At 46.1% G+C, this 17,009-nt stretch overlaps 1 protein-coding gene across 2 annotated transcripts in view; it reads right to left on the bottom strand.

The window, feature by feature from the left end:
* Nucleotides 1-17,009, bottom strand: part of GFOD1 (Gfo/Idh/MocA-like oxidoreductase domain containing 1) — a 101,055-nt gene that overhangs the window by 57,049 nt on the left and 26,997 nt on the right. The gene's annotated exons all lie outside the window — the stretch shown is intronic.

The raw sequence follows: 17,009 nt of genomic DNA, 5'->3' as shown, positions 1-17,009 counted from the left end.
AATCTTTATCACACGCCATTCTGCAAAATGGCCACGACTGTCACCATTGTACAAATGAAGAAACTGAGGCTCAGTGGCCCAGTACTGACCCAGGATCCTTCCTAGACCTCCTGAGCTCTGAAGCCCATGCTCCCCACGCTGTCTCACGGCCTCACTGAGGTGCTATGAACTCTGTTTTACTCCGGGAGTGAGCCCTTGGCATCACGGTGCCCATACACACCCCAGCACAGTGGCAAACATCTGGCACCATGCGACTCAGCACAGCCGCCTGAACCAGGAGACCCGCGCTGGAGCTGGTACTGAGGGGAGGGCAGGAGCAGTGTTCTGAGAGCAGAACTGCTCACCCAGATGCAACGCATTAATTTGTTATAATTAATATTTATGGAGGTGATACAGACACAGATTAATATTCTATAAGGAGACATGATTTATATCAGTGAATGAGAAGAGTCACAGAAGCGGAGGCCAGTTGGCATTCTTGAACTTCTACAGATATCACCCCTGACATCACCGTACTTGGGAATTAACTGTTCCCATTGTGTGAGGCAGAAGATTAAAGATATATATTACCCAAACTTTACTCATATTTGCTTTTCTGGAGACTGCCCCTTGTCAAACACTGTCATAGAATCTTTGGGGTTTTTTGCTTTTTTTTTTTTTTTTTTTTTGCTTCTTTTACTTTTATTAGCATTTATTTGATGCTGAATTTACTCCCAGGCCATAAGTTTTTGTTTCTTCAGTTTCTTCTGGGAGATCTTTTTCTTCTGTGCAGCCTCCTCTTCTGGTTTAGGACAAACCTGCTCTTTCTCAGTTGGCCCCATCTCAATGTGGCAGCAGGAGCTCATGTGTGGGTTTGTCCACCCACGAGCTCTGCAAGTTCTGCTCTGCATTGGGAGCTTTGTTTACTGGCTGTTCTCAGTGACCAGAGAATCTGCATCTAAACTCTCAAGGTCAGTGTTACTCTCTGCTTTTTTCAGGGTGTGTAGCAAAAACTCAGCACTCTTTTTGGGCCACCGACCTTGTGTCCAGACCCACTGTTTGGCCTGGCACACCTCCCACCTCCACCACTGTAATGACAGAATGGCACACATTGCTTCTGTAATGAGACTTCCTTCAGATACTTGGTGGCTTTTTGGATGTGAATACCCTTGATGGCCTGGGCAGTTTCACAATATTTGTAAAGTGATCACGAAGATTTGAACCTCTCGGTTTGCATGATTTTGTGGGTTTTGGGTCAAGTGAATAGCGAGCCATTTTCAGAGGTCACCTCAGGCCACTTATGGGAAGAGAATAGGACCGATTTTTTTAAGCAGCTATCACATTACCCAGGCAGAGGAGAGGGAGGATCAGAGAATAAAGAATTGAAAAACAAAAGATCGTGCATCTCTGTGACCACAAATGGGTTTGGGTGGGTCTGCAGGTCTGAGAAAGTCAAACGACAGCAGCATGGCTGCCCTGTGCAGGCCTAACCCAGAAGGGCTCCATCTCTCAACTCTCCTTGGCAACACCACTGCAGGCTTCGAGGATGCCAGTCTGTCTGTCTGTCTGTCTGTCTGCTTGCCTCAAAAAATGCAAGAACTACCACCCAGAGCCTTCTTTGGTGGATGTGAGGAATATCACATCTGCATTTCAGGAGTTTTCTTTGCTTGTAGAGAAGCTGAGCTAGTGATGTACGGTGCCATTTACTGAGCACTCACTATGTGCTCAGAGACTAAGCACCAGGCATGTAGTATTTCGTTTTATCTTCACAGGAACCATATAAGTTACATAATATTATCCTCGCTTTATAGGCGAAGAAGCACAGCTAATGAGCTAGTCAACTTCTCCGTGGTCTCACTGGAACAGTGGTTCTCGAAATGGTGATCCTTTGCTAGGGGAGAGGTGAAATACTTTAAAAAATATCCACGCCTGTGTTCCACTCCTAGAGATGCTTATGCACTTGCTCTAGGATACAGCCTGGGCATCTGGAGTTTTAAGAGCTCCCTGGGTGATTCTAATGTACAGCCAACATTGAGAACCACTGCACTAAGACAAGTAGTGGAGGAGGTAGGATTTGAACACAGGTTTCTCATTGCAGAGCCTGTGACCTTAACTGCTAACCTATAGTGCCCTCCATGCTGAAATTAAGAACATTAGGTGCTGGCAGTCAATCATGATTATTATAGAAAATCTAAGCTATGCCAGTTCTTCCATTCCAGGCTTCCCAGGTCTTCCACGCAGTTCATCTTTCTACTTAAGCGTTAACAGTTCTTCGTGAACTTGGACAGTAATCAATCAATCTTCAGATGACTGCTCTCAGTGACCTGCCCCTGGGCAGCACTCCTCATTTCTAGAAAACCAAGAGTTCAGACTTCCCTGCATTCCAGGACTGGCTTAGTCTCCTGGCAGCAATTTTGCTAACAAATGTTTTCAGAAATCAAAACCAGATATGTTTCCTATTAAATCCAAGAACAGCTTTCAATGTAAACAGTACTTGGGCTATTACCCAAACATCCCTAGTTCATTTTAAGAAATGCAGAACCCTTTAAATGCTTTACTTTAAAATAAGCATTTATGTTGTTATCTTTCAATGCTTCAGCTTTGCCAAAAGTGCCCCAATGTGTGTCTGTCCTGCTCTCCACGCATTCTCTACTCTCTTCTCTTCTCTACTGATCGTCCCCCACGTGGCAGATGAGAACCACGAAATTATCTGGACAAGAATAGAAAGAATAGGATGTGGCCTGTTACACTGATTACTTCATTTGCTAATTTAAAATTAATCAGACCATTGCAAAGTCATTCCATGACCTACATGTGCTGGGTTAATATAATTTCATTACATTAAGCATTTGAAAATAAGTTCTCCTCCCCAGCCCTCCCTACGGAGGCTACGTTAATTCTGTGCACACAGCGGTGCCCTCAACAATCAGAGTTGAGCAAAATGGGTTACAAGCATTTTGCTGTAAGCTCGTAGGACAGGAAGGTGAAAGGCGGTGCATCTGCAGCCTGAGCTGACACTGGTTTGCCCTGTACATGAAGAACAGGCCAGTCTGTGGTGTCATGGAGACCACCGAGCTGAGAAACCAACAGGCTTAGCTCACTGATTGCAGTTGACCCACGAATAACACAGGTTTGAACTGCGTAAGTCCATTTATATGCAGGTTTTTTCAATAAATACTGTAAATGTATTTTCTCTTCCTTGTGATTTACTTAACATTTTCTTTTCTCTAACTTACTTATTATAAGAATACAGTATGCAATACGTGTAATATACAAAATATGTGTTAATCGACTGTTTATGTTATCAGTAAGGCTTCTGGTCAACTATTAGTAAGCTACGTTTCGGGGGGGAATCAAGTTATATGAAGATTTCTGACTGCAGGGGGGATCGATGCCCCAAATCCCTATTCAAGGGTCAATTGTATTTCTGTTTCTAACTAGCTGCGACCTCAAGCAAGCAACCTGGGGCCTGCGTGAGGTCACAGGCGGCAGGTCCTAATCAGCCGTGTGGACGTGCGCTCTCCTCCTTCATCCTACATCTGACACCATTCTGCCACCACAGACAAATGGGCTTTGGCTTTCCTCATCTCTGGTGGTGCTTTTGGTGACAAGCTTCCTGGAAAACAACGGATCTGAGATCATTTCAAATGACAGCTCTCTTTCAAATGAAAGGCAACACACATAACTGATACATCCCACATATAGATGCTTATCGAAGAGTAAAGGAAAAAATATTCAATTTTATACGTTGTGCAAATAATTTATCTCACAATCTTCTCAGCTCCACTATAAAAATCTACCTCCTGTAATTATTAAGTGCATTGCCCCCCCTCCAAAGGTAATGTGACTAATAATACAAACACGGATCCTCCTATAACAGCACACATATCGTCAGTAACAGTGATGTACCAGCTTATGCACACAGTGGAGGGGCCTAAACATGCCAAAGAAACAGTTCAGCCTCCGGCAGAAGGCAAGAGGAGGAAGAGTGGGAAGGGAGAGCTTAGCATCCTGGTAAAGGCGATGGCTGGATGCTCCAGCCTGCACATGCTCCATGACACTTGTCTCTATAAAGGACAGAGTTACGATGTCGACTGGGCACCACTCTCATGTTCATGGGTGAATATTCAGGAACTAACGTGCATCTCAACAATATCTAGAGACTGCTGTAGCCATAAAATATTTGATCACAATAATAATGCTTGCACTTGTACTGGGCCCTTAATCCAAGAACCAATCCCACTTTCCTCTATCGGAACAGCCATAGAACTCATATGATTTAGGAAAACAAGCTCTTGTTACACGTTTTCCAGAGTCAGAGTTTGTCCTTTGGCAATGACTGGCTTTCCTCTCAGGGCCATGGTTCTGAAACGGAGAGAAGACCCTACTGCCCAACAAGCAGAGGGAGTGACAGCTGGGTCTGTCATCACAGTTCTTCCTAAGAAGCATGCTTTCAAGAGAAAGGTAACACTTCTCCCTCTCTCCTGCAGAATCAAGAAATGTTCTCTGTAAGAAGACATCTTAATGCCGCAGCTGAGAACATGCACAAACATAGTAAAGTGCAGCTCTAATATTTAAGAGGCCAGTAGCTGCAGTCCACGTGTGACACAGGCTGTTCTGCTGGATTGCACCGTCCATACATCCAACCCTTGGCCATTGTTAGCCCCTCGGGCTGGATCTCACAGTGCAGATCCGATCTCTTAATAGAGCCTCATGCCAAGGAGCCAGCCACGTGTGGCTGCCTTCATCAAAAGAAATGCAAAGGATAGCAGAGGAAAGCTTGCAGGATGTCTGTTTGTTCAACTGCAAAAGGGGGAAAGTGAAGGTGGCAGGGACCAAAAGATGAGCAGAGGGAGAGGGGACCACAGAGCCATCACGCTGGGGTTTGGACCTATCACTCTGTCCATTTTGCTCACAAGCACCGCCCCATTCCCAGCATCACAATGAGGCCAAGCACTGAAAGTTAACAGGGCTACAACTCTGGTATGTGTCACACCACAGGGCACAGGCTTTTGAAATATCCATATCATTAAGTGGAATTTATTTCAAATCTTACCTTGAAAACCCACAAGCACAGTACTATTTACCTGCAAATCCCAAAATCCAATCCTAAGTACTGCCCCAGGAGACTAAAGCCGGAACATCGAAGTAGAGCCCTGCATGTGTTAGAACACTGTGACCACAGCGGGCTTTGGTCCTCTCTCACCTGGTGGCCTTCAGCGCTAAGCTACAGTGTGGGCTACAGTGTAGGGAGGACCATCCTGCTGGAAAAGCCACTCAGCCCAGGAAGAGCCTGAATGTGCAGCCCCAGGAGAGGAGGGTGAAGCCAGGAGGGTCCGGGCGATAGGCTGCGAGTCACACTAGGCCTGCTGTGGCCACCTGCTAATCCCACAGTGACGTTTTCAAGCTGCTCAGCAGACACCAGCTCGAGACTGGCAGCAAATCACATGTGCAGACTGCACCTACTCCCCCAAACACATCTAAGAACATGGCAGCCAGTTACAGCGAGGGAAGCCCTGCAATGAATGGGGGTCCTAAGAAAGAGGGTGAAGGCTGACAGGATCCCACTAATCCATCCTGCTGGTGGTGAAAAGGACTTTTAGGAGCTAGAAGCATGCATTTGAGCCTTTCCTCCTTTTACCAGCTGGCAGCAACATGTCCCTTAGCCTGCCCAGACCCTGCTCTGCCTACCTCCTTGGGGCCCAAAGCAGAGGTGGCTTTCCAAATTCTAGGCCCACCTGCTCTGTGCCAAAGATTTGGGGCAAAAATTTGCTACTGTGAAAGGGAGTGTTTAAGGGATATTTCTGGAGCATATGTGCCCTCCCAGATGTTAAAGTGAACAAATCCCTATTTCATCATCATTACGAAAGATCAAAGATTCCAGTTAGCAGGTGTGTCAGCCAGCGCAGGCTGCCATAACAATGTACCATAGACTAGGTGGCTCAAGCAACAGAAATGTACTGTGTCACAGTTCTGCAGGCTGGAAGCTAGAGATCAAGGTGTTGATAAGGCTGGTTCCTTCTCAGGGCTGTGAGGAATATTCTGTTCCAGGCCTCTCTTCTGGCTTCTGCTGGTGTGCGGGCAGTCTTGGGTCTTCCTTGGCTTGTAGGTGCATCACCCGGCTCTCTGCCTTTATATTCCAATGGTTCCCCCCCACACCCTCAGCCCCCACCCTCGTGTATGTGTCTGTCTCCAAATTTCCCCTTTTTATAAGGACACTAGTCAGACGGCATTAGGGTCCACCCAATGACCCCATTTTAACTTGATGACCCTATTTCCAAACAAGGTCACATTTGGAGGTATGGGGGGTTTAGGACTCTAACATAACTTTTTCTGTGGTGGTGGAGAGACACAATTGAACACAATTCAACAGAAGGGGTCTTAGCAATCCAGGGATTTTCAAACTGTGTTTTATGGAACACCAGCTTTTAAAAATGCTCTACACAAAGAGAATCCTTCCGCAGGTACATATTATCCCCAAACTCGTCAAGTTGTACACTTTAAATATGTGTAGCTTTTTACATCTCAAGCATACCTCAACAAAGTGTTTTTTAAAAATAAAAGATTTGTGTGTTGTGTGAGAGAGAGAGAAAGACAGAGAGGTAGAGAGACTGAGAGATAGAAAATATCAAACCTTTGGTCCATCATGTTGAGAAATACTCCACCTCTATCCTAGAGATTCATTATTACAACACAAATTTATAAAGCACTCCCTCTATATCAGGCACTGAGCTCAGCTCTGAGACTCCAAAAATAAATAAGATCTGGTTGCTGCTGAGGAACTAGGCTTTTTGAGGGGGTGGGGGTGAGAGTGTCCAGAGCAGTAAATTTCAGTGTAATGTGTAAGTAATATGACAGAGGCAGGCACAGATCACAGATCACTGGGAGCCCGGAAAAGAGCAACGTACCTAAGCCTTGGAGAAGGGGTAAGAGAAGGTATAAGAGAAGGCTTCCTAGAGGGGAAACCTAGCTGGGTTTTAAAGAGTACATAGGAGTTTGCCAGTCAAGGTCATCAGGGAAAAGGCATTTCAGTAAAGAAAGTAAAGGGAACTGAGGCATGACACAGCACGCGTTTGAAGCAACATTACAAGCCGAGTGCTCCTACATAGCCGAGGACAAGGAAAGCGGGGTAGGAGGTGACGATGAAGAGGCACAGAAGGCTGAAATTTATCCTGAGGGTGACAGGGAGCCACTGGACACATTTGCACATGGAGGTGACAGAATCAGAACCATATCTGAAGAAATTTGGGGTAGCTAGGCAAGCACAGAGGCAGAGAGGCCCATTGGGAGGCTGGTCGTTACAATGATCCAGTAAAAAAAATCACGGTGAGACTGGAGTTGGAAAATCACTTTGCAGCCATCATAGTAAAGACCGGATGAGGTGCACACCATCAATGGATGTGAAATCCAGGGAGAAATTTTGAAGGTGAACCAAATAGTCTTAAAAAGTCTCCCCACAGATGGCTTATTAGTTGCAATGGGGGAAAAAATAGTAACACACAGAAGGACAAATTGGGCACAACTTGACTGGGTGATCAAAATTAACACCACCAGGGGGTGGGAGGCAGGTGAAATGGGTGAAGAGGGTCAAAAGGTGCAAACTTACAGTTAAAAAGTAAATAAGTCCTAAGGATGTAATGTACGGCATGTCGACTATAGTTAGTAATACTGCTACATATTTGAAAATGAAAAGAATAGATCTTAAAAGTCCTCATCACAAGAAAAAAAAATTTTTTTTCTATTTCTATGTCTGGGGACAGACGTTAACTAGACTTATTATGGTGACCATTTCCCAATATGTAAAATATCAAATCATTATGTTGTACCCCTGAAACTAATAAATGTTATATTTCAATTCTATCTCAATAGAAAAGACACCACCAGTGCTGGGCAGATGGGTATAGTACCTCCCAGATGTGATCCTGCTGAGAATGAGTAAGCTGAATTTAACCACGAGGAAACCCAGACAAACCCAAAATGAGGGGCATCCTATTTTTTTAAAAAAAAGAAACTGTATTCTTCAAAAATGTCATATCATAAAAGACAAAGAAAGGCCTTGCAATGTTGCAGACATTGGCACTGACACTGACGAAAGAGACATGACAACCGAATGCAATGCCTGACCCTAAACTGGACCCTACTGAGAGGGGGCAATGTGATAGAAGATATTGTCAGGTCAACTGACAAATTGGAATATGGAAGGCAGACTGGAGCAAAGCTCTGTATCCATTGCTAAACTCACTAAGGTTGATAACTATCGTGTGGTTCTATAAGAGAGCATGCTAACTTTTAGGAAATACACACTGAAGTACTTAGGAGTCAGGGGCCATGATGTATGCAACTTACCCTCAAATGGTTAAAAAAAGATTAGAGAGGGGTGTGTGTGTGTGTGTGTGTGTGTGTGTGTGTGTGTAGAGCGAGAGTGCACAAAAGCAATACAATGTTCACAACAGGGGAATTTGGATAAAGGATAGATGCACTATTCTTATTCTTGCAACTTTTCTGTATGCTTGAAACTAATTCCAAATAAAAAAATAAAAAGTTGGAGAGCAATGAGGCTGAGGGCCTGAGCTGGGGCAGTGTTGGCAGCAATGCAGAATGGGGGGAGGAAAGTCTGGGGTGATTGGCAGGACTGCGAGGGATGTGGGAGGGAGACATCTAGAATAACTTCCAAGTCTCTGGTGTATGCCAGGGTGTGGAGTGGGGGACTCATGGTGCCCTAAATGGAGGCAAGGAAGAAAGGAGAGCAAGCTGACCTCCTGGAGAGAAGGAGATGGCTCTGAATAAAAGCTGGCTTTAACGGTTCCTTCAAAAACCTCTTTCATAATAATGTCTGCATTTGGCCACACCAGACTCTGGCTACAATCCATCCCACACAGGGGATGCTCCCGTACGCAGGTATTTTCCATTAACTTACATTTTTGCTTTGTAAGTGGCCATCAGTCATTTCTCCCCGGTGATGGCTGGGGCAGCAGTGTTGCCCCCTCACCAAGCCCAGAAGGACGCTCTAAAAGGGAGAGTAGAGACCTCTTCTCCCAACTGTCTACCCTCTATCCCCAGAAGGCATGGAGCACAGAAAGTCCTCTGCACAAAGGAAGTGCTCAACAAAAACGACTGACCGACGGTTTCCTTTACGTCATTTTAGTCCCAAGGAAAGGGTGCTCTTACTGGTGTCCCACCAAGCAGGGATCCTGTGAACAATTTTGAAAAGAACATGAAAATTTCCAAATGCCACAGCAACGCTCAGACCTCGTCACAAAACGTCAAGAGGGGCAGACTATCTGCCTACTCCTTGCACGTTACTGGCAGCGGCTTCCTGCATGATTCAGTGCCTTGTCTCCATTCTTCCAAGGATAAAAGAAAAGGTGCTTAAGCCGCATATAGATAAAGTCAGTGTCTCAGGCCACTAAACTGCTGTGGAATTTAGAGACTCTCAGAACAGCCTCTGAGCATCACGTTTCTCGCCACCCAGTGGGTGGAGGTCTGGAGCCTCCCGAGAGGCTCTGTTCTGAAAGCTGCTGACTTCCAACCCTGGCTCTAGAGACAGAGCCAAAAGCGTCTCTAAAGCAGGGGCCCATTTTAAATGCTGCAATACAAAACATGGTAGAGTGATCCTTCTGCCCTTGGAGAGCCAAGTACTCAACCACCGGGGCAACCCCGGCCAATTACAAGCAGAAAAGAGCACTGCTCAGAGAATCAAATAGTGTGCTTTGTCTCTGGGTGGTGAACACACAATGGGATTTATAGATGATGTAATACAGAATTGTACACCGGAAATCTATGTAATTTTACTAAAAATTGTCACCCCAATAAATTAAAAAAATAAAATAAAATAATATAAGGAAAAAAAATAGTGTGATTTGCGTTATCATGGTCCATAAAAAATATGACAGCCAAACACAGCAGTTCATGCTCGCCTGTCCTTACTTATAAGCTCACAGTTCTTGCCACTAAGGGCATAAGATTCTATCTTCCCAGAAGAGAACTCTGTTTTACACAGAATGCTTTCCTAATGCATTTAGGAAAAGATATGTGGTTTCTATTCAAAGTTCACGGAAACAGTCAAAATATGCTAAAGTTAAGACCTTGCATTTCCTCTCCAATGATCTTTCTTCCAGTAATTTTTTATTAACTTATATAAGACTAACTGGCTTCTCTGACTTGGCTCTGGAGGATCTATAACCTCATTTGATGAAGAATCCTGATGCACGGTGCCAGAGTCGCCCTGCCAGAGAAGCCATGCCAGCTAAATTGTTCCAGAAAGTTCCCTCCATATTCTGGCATGTTGACCACAGCCAAGAAGAGTTCCTTGCTGATTTTTTTACACGTGGACCACAAATGATCTGGAGAGTGCAACATTTGGATTTTATGTTGGGCTGGTGGGGACGTTGCTCAGGATGCAATGTTCACAGATTTTAACTAAGAACAGGCAGAGAAACAGAACCTTGTGCCATGAGCTAGCACTGGGGAGTTGCACAGGGATGTGGGGCTTATCTTTACTCGCTCTCAGTCACTTTAAAGTCTATGAGTGTGGGGTCCCAAAATTCCAGACTCCCAGAAGGAAAGGTGTTCAGTATAAACCATACCGTCTGCACACAAAAAAGGTTTATGCACAGTGAACAACGCCTATCACTGAGGGAAAGTTTTACATCGGTGTAGGGAAGGTTCCCTACCACGCCTTGACATTAGAGACTGGCCCAATTCAACACGCCTTCCTTTTTGTCAGCTATGATGCTCATTCTTTGTACACCCTTGGCAACTCGTACCAGAATTCTCAGTGGACACCACAGAACTTCTAAGAACCAGAAGGGCCCTGAGAAAACATCTGTTCATTTCTCTCAGGATACAGATGAGGAAAGAGACCCACAGGGAGGGTAAGTGACTTGCCCAGACTAAGTCTAGATTTAAAGGCCTCTTTTCCTCTACCCTGGCCTGTGACAATATCCAGGCCCTAATCCATGGCCCTCAACCATGGCCCATGGGCCTGAGAGAAGAAAAACGGACCAGTAACATGGAGGCCTGAGCTGTGTGGCCACTCAGTCATGATGGACAAGAGGTCACGGAGCACGCAGGGTCAAGCCCAGTCTACCCTGATTTACAGGGTCATGCAGCAGGCGTCCTGACACTTCACCAGCAGAGCCCTCCACATAATTGTCAAGCTGGTGGGGGTGTGGTGACTCCAGAGGCCCCTAGATTTGATGCCAGCAGCTTGGGAGACAGGGGCAGCCAAAGGGCAAGCAGTTTGCCATGGCCCCAAGCAAACCGGCTTCACATCACTCTGGGCAGCAGGAATTGCAGTCAGCAAGGGGAGCAGACGGCGTCAGACCCCAGCAGCAAGAACCAAGGTCGGGGAAATGTTCACCCCAAACACACACTGGATACTAGGTGAAGGTCGGAAAGACGGAAAATCCTGGATCAGATTCTTCACTGGAAGGAGGGCGCTTACACGCCGTGTTTTCTTTAACCAGACCCCCAACCCCATGCTGATTCTTCACTCTCACACACAGACGGAAGCAGACATATGGGGATTTGGACTGCACTGGAGACTCTATCTCAGTCTGGCTACTGTCTTACATTGAGGAGGTGCAAGCCAGATTTAGTAGCCGTTTTCTACCGTGTGGACTGGGAAGCAGAAAAAGTCAGCGGTCAAAGAAAGAAGCCCAGGTGGGAGAGGAAGGCTTCGGAAAGCTCCCTGGTCCCCTACGCTCCTATTCTAATCCTTCCACAGGCAAAGCCACAACTCTGTCTGAGGCTCCAAGAGATATTTATACCCTAGTCATACCCACCCGTCCCTCCCCCGTCCCTTTCATGCCTCCTCCTGGAGCTGGTTTCTGTGACTTACAAGCAAAGCAGGCCTAACGAATGCCAGCAGGATTGGCTGCCCCCGGCTTGCACAGTTAGCTTCTTCACTCTTTCTGACAAAGAAAGCCTGTGGAAATGTTCCAGATTAAAGGAGCCTAAAGAGACGAGGGCCAGGAGTGGTAGGGCCCAACAGGTGAGATGACAGGTAAGATGTTTGTTCTCAGCATGTCCCAAGTCCTGATCCTTAGAATCAGCACTGACTAAGTTGCGGGCCGTAGAGCCAGGCTGCTGGCTCTGAAGGCAGATTCCAACCCATCGAAGCTTTGAGACCTGAGCAAGTGTTTTAACTCCGCTGGACCTCAGTGTTCTTTGTCTGTAAAATATGGAATGGTGCAGGCCCATCATCCCTTTTCCAAAATCTCTGGACCAGATGCGGGCTGGAATTCCCAGATTTCAAAAAGGTAAAACCGTGTTTCCCCGAAAATAAGACCTAGCTGGACCATCAGCTCTAATGTGTCTTTTGGAGCAAAAATTAATATAAGACCCGGTATTATATTATATTATATTTTATATTACACCCGGTCTTATATTAAAAGAAGACCAGGTCTTATATTAATTTTTGCTAAAAGACACATTAGAGCTGATGGTCCGGCTAGGTCTTATTTTCGGGGAAACACGGTATGGTACATCTATTAGATGTGACGTTATCACCCCCAGCATTTTTCTGCAGAGAAAAGTATGAACATTCACGTGATTTTGGGGAAAAGAATAAATAGTAAATTGACTCACTTCAGTCCAGTTCTGTTTCCATAATCAAATGAGTTTGCACCAAACCAAAACAAAAATTCAATTTTCAGAGTTGGGTGGGTTTTTCGTTTTTGTTTTTGCTTGCATTCAGAATTGAGGATTAGGGCCCATGGCCCTGTATCTCTCTCTTCAGATTATTTTGAGGATTACATGGGTTTATCTAGGTGCAGCACTGTGTACAAAGCCTATCACGACCTATGATTGCATCACTTCATGTCTGTGTTTCTCAGCAGGCTGGCTGCAAGCTCCTTAAATCCCAGAGATATTATCTTAGTCGTTTTTCTTAGCCACCTTAGCACCTAGCGACGTGTTTTGTGCACAGCAAGGCTTGTAAATAAATGTTTGTTAAATCAATAAATCTCGGTTCAAAGACAAATCGTTTTCAGTATTCAGAACAGAATGGATCCTTGCAGATTCCCTGGGGGGGAAGAATTATTTAGTTATTTGAAGACATATGTATGCATCTAGAAATTCAGGCGGTAACACCCTTACTCCTTTTAATTCACTCCTTTTTGAAGTGACCTCAACACGATGTTCTCATAACTTTAAACAAACAAGTGAAATGGTAGACGCAGTAGTGGCAGCAATTACGTTCAGTGAGAGCCACAATGTGCCAAGCATTGTTTAAAGAACTTTATATGCATTTATTTATTTGACCCTGTTAACCATTTTTTTAAATTTGCCCATTTTACTGATATGGAAGTGAGGCAGGCAACCTGCCCAAAGACACACACCTAGTAAGTGGCAGTTTTCAATCCCAGGCCATCGGACTCCATAACCTATGCTGCCATCGCCTCTCACACAAGGTGAGCACAAAAATCCCTCTTACCCTCTTAGGGGTTGAACTGTCCCCCCTCCTCCACAAAGGATGTCCCAGTCCTAACCCCCAGGACTTGTGTGTGACTTTATTTGGAAATGAGGTCTTTGCAGATGATTAACTTAAAATGCGGTGATTGGGTGGGCTCTAATGCAATGACTGGCATCCTTATAAGAAGGGGACATTCAGACAGAGAGGCAGACACGCACACAAGTAGAACACCATCAAACATGAAAGCAGAGATGGGGGGTGGGTGAAGCTTCTACAAGCCAAGGAATGACAAAGATGGCCAGCAAACCACCAGCAGCTGGGAGAGAGGCCTGGAACAGAGTCTCCCTCACAGCCTCATAAGGAACCAGCCCTGCTGATACCTTGTTCTCAGCCTCTGGCCTCCAGAATGGTGAGAAAATGAACTGTTGCTGTTGAAGTCCCCCAGTCTGTGGTACTTTGTTAGGGCAGCCCTAGCAGACTTATAACGGCCCATCAAGCTGATACAAGGAATTGGCTGGAAGCAGCACAGCCAGTGTCTCCTCCTCACAGACAGCCCTGCAGAGATGCAGGGGCACGGAACACAATAACGCACCCTTGTTGGGCTGAGGAGCAAGAGATACAGGACACTAATGGGGCTTCTTGCTCACTGGCACATCCCCAAATCCTACTTCCTGGCCTTTCAGTGACTGCTTCTTTCAAAACCAACAAAAAAGAAACCGAGACAACAAGGAACCAAGAGAAGACACATTTCCATGTTACCCACTGGCCCCATAGAATGAGCAATAGTACAACTCCTGTCTGTGAGCACATGCGTCCTCACACTCACACACCCACAGAACAGAAACTTCCCTCTCCATGCATGAGCCCACAGCTGGCATTCTCCACCTCCCACAGACCGAGGCCCGTTTATGATCCAGAGATGACAGCTGACAGCCGAGACGGAGACCAGCAATTTCCAGTCCTTCTGTGGGCTGCAAGAGGGACACAGAGGTGGCCCCATGTGGGAGACAAGGGGAGGGGCGGGGGTTCAGACCCCAGGACCTTGGCTTCACTCTCTGGCTGTCACTCACAGCAAACCTCTGGCTGCTCTGCTGTGAAATGAAAAACCACAAATAGATTATAAATGTATTTGGATGAGATTTTATACCGTCGGATACTGTGGCTCCTGCTAGAGTCACCTGAGGCCCTCTGATCTAAATCTCTCTGCAGGTGTGCCTGTCACAGTGGGCCCTGCCCCCCTTACCCACCCTCCCACACACACACACTCACACAGGCCTGCCCTGCCACCCCAGGCTTCTGTCCCAGCAAGTATCTAAGTAGAAGCACACTCCTCCTTAAAAATTCTGAAAGCTTGGCAGTGAGCAACTACACCCCGAGAGGTGTGCGGTGGCTCAGGTTTCTGACCCGATCCGAACTGAGTTTTACGCTCAGGGTTAGTTCTTTCAGAAGTCCCTATCACTAAATCACCTTGGTAATTCCAGACACGCATCGGGATTTTGTTTCCTGAGAGCGAGGCCAACCCCAGCTCACAGAAGCCGTGAAGAATCGTCCAAGCAGGGAGGCTGCCATGAGTGGGAAAGCCCCCGTCTCTGGTCTGAACTGGGTTGTAGAAACAGCAGAGATGTGAACACGTGTTATTCTAAAGAGAAAATCCTCATGATATCTCACCAAAGAATGACAGACTGGCAGGGAAATGTCTAAAACTACAGTCAACAGGGTATCATTGGGCCAAAACAGGAGCAAACCAGAAGTGCTGGTACTGCCCATCTGCAGCGCCCTGCACAGGCCACCTGACATTCTGCTTGAACCAAGGAAGCCCATGCAGAAGAGCAATACATGCCTCAGCTGAATTCCGCACAGACACCCACACAAAGAGCCACGTTAGATCAGGAAAAGCCCAGAAGCTCAAATTGCCCGTATCCTTCCTGCACTTTTGTGATCATACAGCCACCCACTGGAACCTTCCTAAGGGAGGGAGACAGACCAACTGAAGCACCCTCACCTGAATGCCCAGGCGGTTGTAGTTTAACATCTGCCTGGCCAGCCCTCAGTGGATAGCATTTTCAAATAGACAGTACGGGAGTTTAGTAGAACCATTCCTCTAGTTTGACTACTGCTAATTACTCTTAAAATAATGTCGGGCATGATTTTGGTACCGCAGGCCTGACAGGCTGAGGATGCTCCTGTCCAGTCCAGCTCAGTCCTGGGGAAGCCCTCACCCCACAATGGACCTGGGTCTTAGAAGTGGCCCAAAGCACAACCACCCTACCTCGAACCAACATCCCAAAGGGTCAAGAAGAAGTGAGGCTTCCTACAGATTGTTTTAGTTATAAACAATTTGTAATCAATGTTGTCATGACAACCGATCAGGTTAATTCCACTTTCTTTTGCCCACTAAATACTAAATACAAGTTAATTTTTAAATTTCACATTGCAGCCACCTCTAATCCTTTCTAGGATAAAGGAAGAATCTAAATAAATATATGGACAGAGCTCAATGGCTCTCTTGCCGCAGATGATCGATCCTGATCAGGAAGTCAGGTTCTGTGCTTCACAGACTGGGGCCCGGCACCCCCGCCCCACACATACATCAGGAGGGACGGTAGCTTCCTCCTAAGAATAAAAGCATTCATATTCAGACAATCAGAGGGGGGCATTATTGAGTAGAATAAAAAGTTCACATGAATTTTTTTTTTTTTTTTTTTTTTTTTAAGGAGAGTGCAGCTCCCCGTGGCCCATGTGGGGATTGAACCGGCAACCTTGAAACATCCTTTTGGATGAGCTGAGATCTCTAGGCTTGTAGGATGGGAGAGGCTGATGGGAAGGAGTGAAAGCATCTTTTAGAACCACTGATCCCAGTCTGAGGTCCAGGAATCGTATCTGAAACTTCTGTTGTTGCCTGGATAGACAATGCTTCTTGGTTTCCACACTCTAACCAGCTGAGCTAATCGGCCACCATGGATTTTTAAAATAAGAATAAGAGACCTTATTCTCTTATTCTCACCGGGCAGGCCCGGTGGCTCAGGCAGTTAGAGCTCCGTGCTCCTAACTCCAAAGGCTGCCGGTTCGATTCCCACATGGGCCAGTGGGCTCTCAACCACAAGGTTGCTGGTTCGACTCCCACAAGGGATGGTGGGCTACGCCCCTGCAACTAGCAATGGCAACTAGACCTGGAGCTGAGCTGTGCCTTCCACAACTAAGACTGAAAGGACAACTTGAAGCTGAATGGCACCATCCACAACTAAGATTGAAAGGACAACAACTTGACTTTGAAAAAAGTCATGGAAGTACACACTGTTCCCCAACAAAATCCTGTTAGAGAGAGAGAGAGAGAGAGACCTCAATGAGACTTTACTGTCCTGCAGGAGGTGGTGACTTAGGCCCCACCTCCACTCTGGGGTACCTGAACAGAGGAGTTCGGGGAACCCTTGGCAAGGGCACTCATTCTGCTGACACACGTGGTGAATATTCCCGCTTCTTCTTTTTCCCATGACTGATAGTGACTTTAGTGGTCCACATGGGAAAATCCACAATGGGGCTTTCTATCATAAACATGAGGCAAAGGGACGACACTACATAGCTATGCAGATCAAAGCCATATCTACCTGACATG

The sequence above is a fragment of the Rhinolophus sinicus genome, linkage group LG06 (assembly GCF_036562045.2).
Source record: "Rhinolophus sinicus isolate RSC01 linkage group LG06, ASM3656204v1, whole genome shotgun sequence".
Classification (NCBI taxonomy): domain Eukaryota; kingdom Metazoa; phylum Chordata; class Mammalia; order Chiroptera; family Rhinolophidae; genus Rhinolophus; species Rhinolophus sinicus.
Note: the sequence above shows the minus strand (reverse complement) of the source record. Positions and strands in the feature narration are given on the sequence as shown.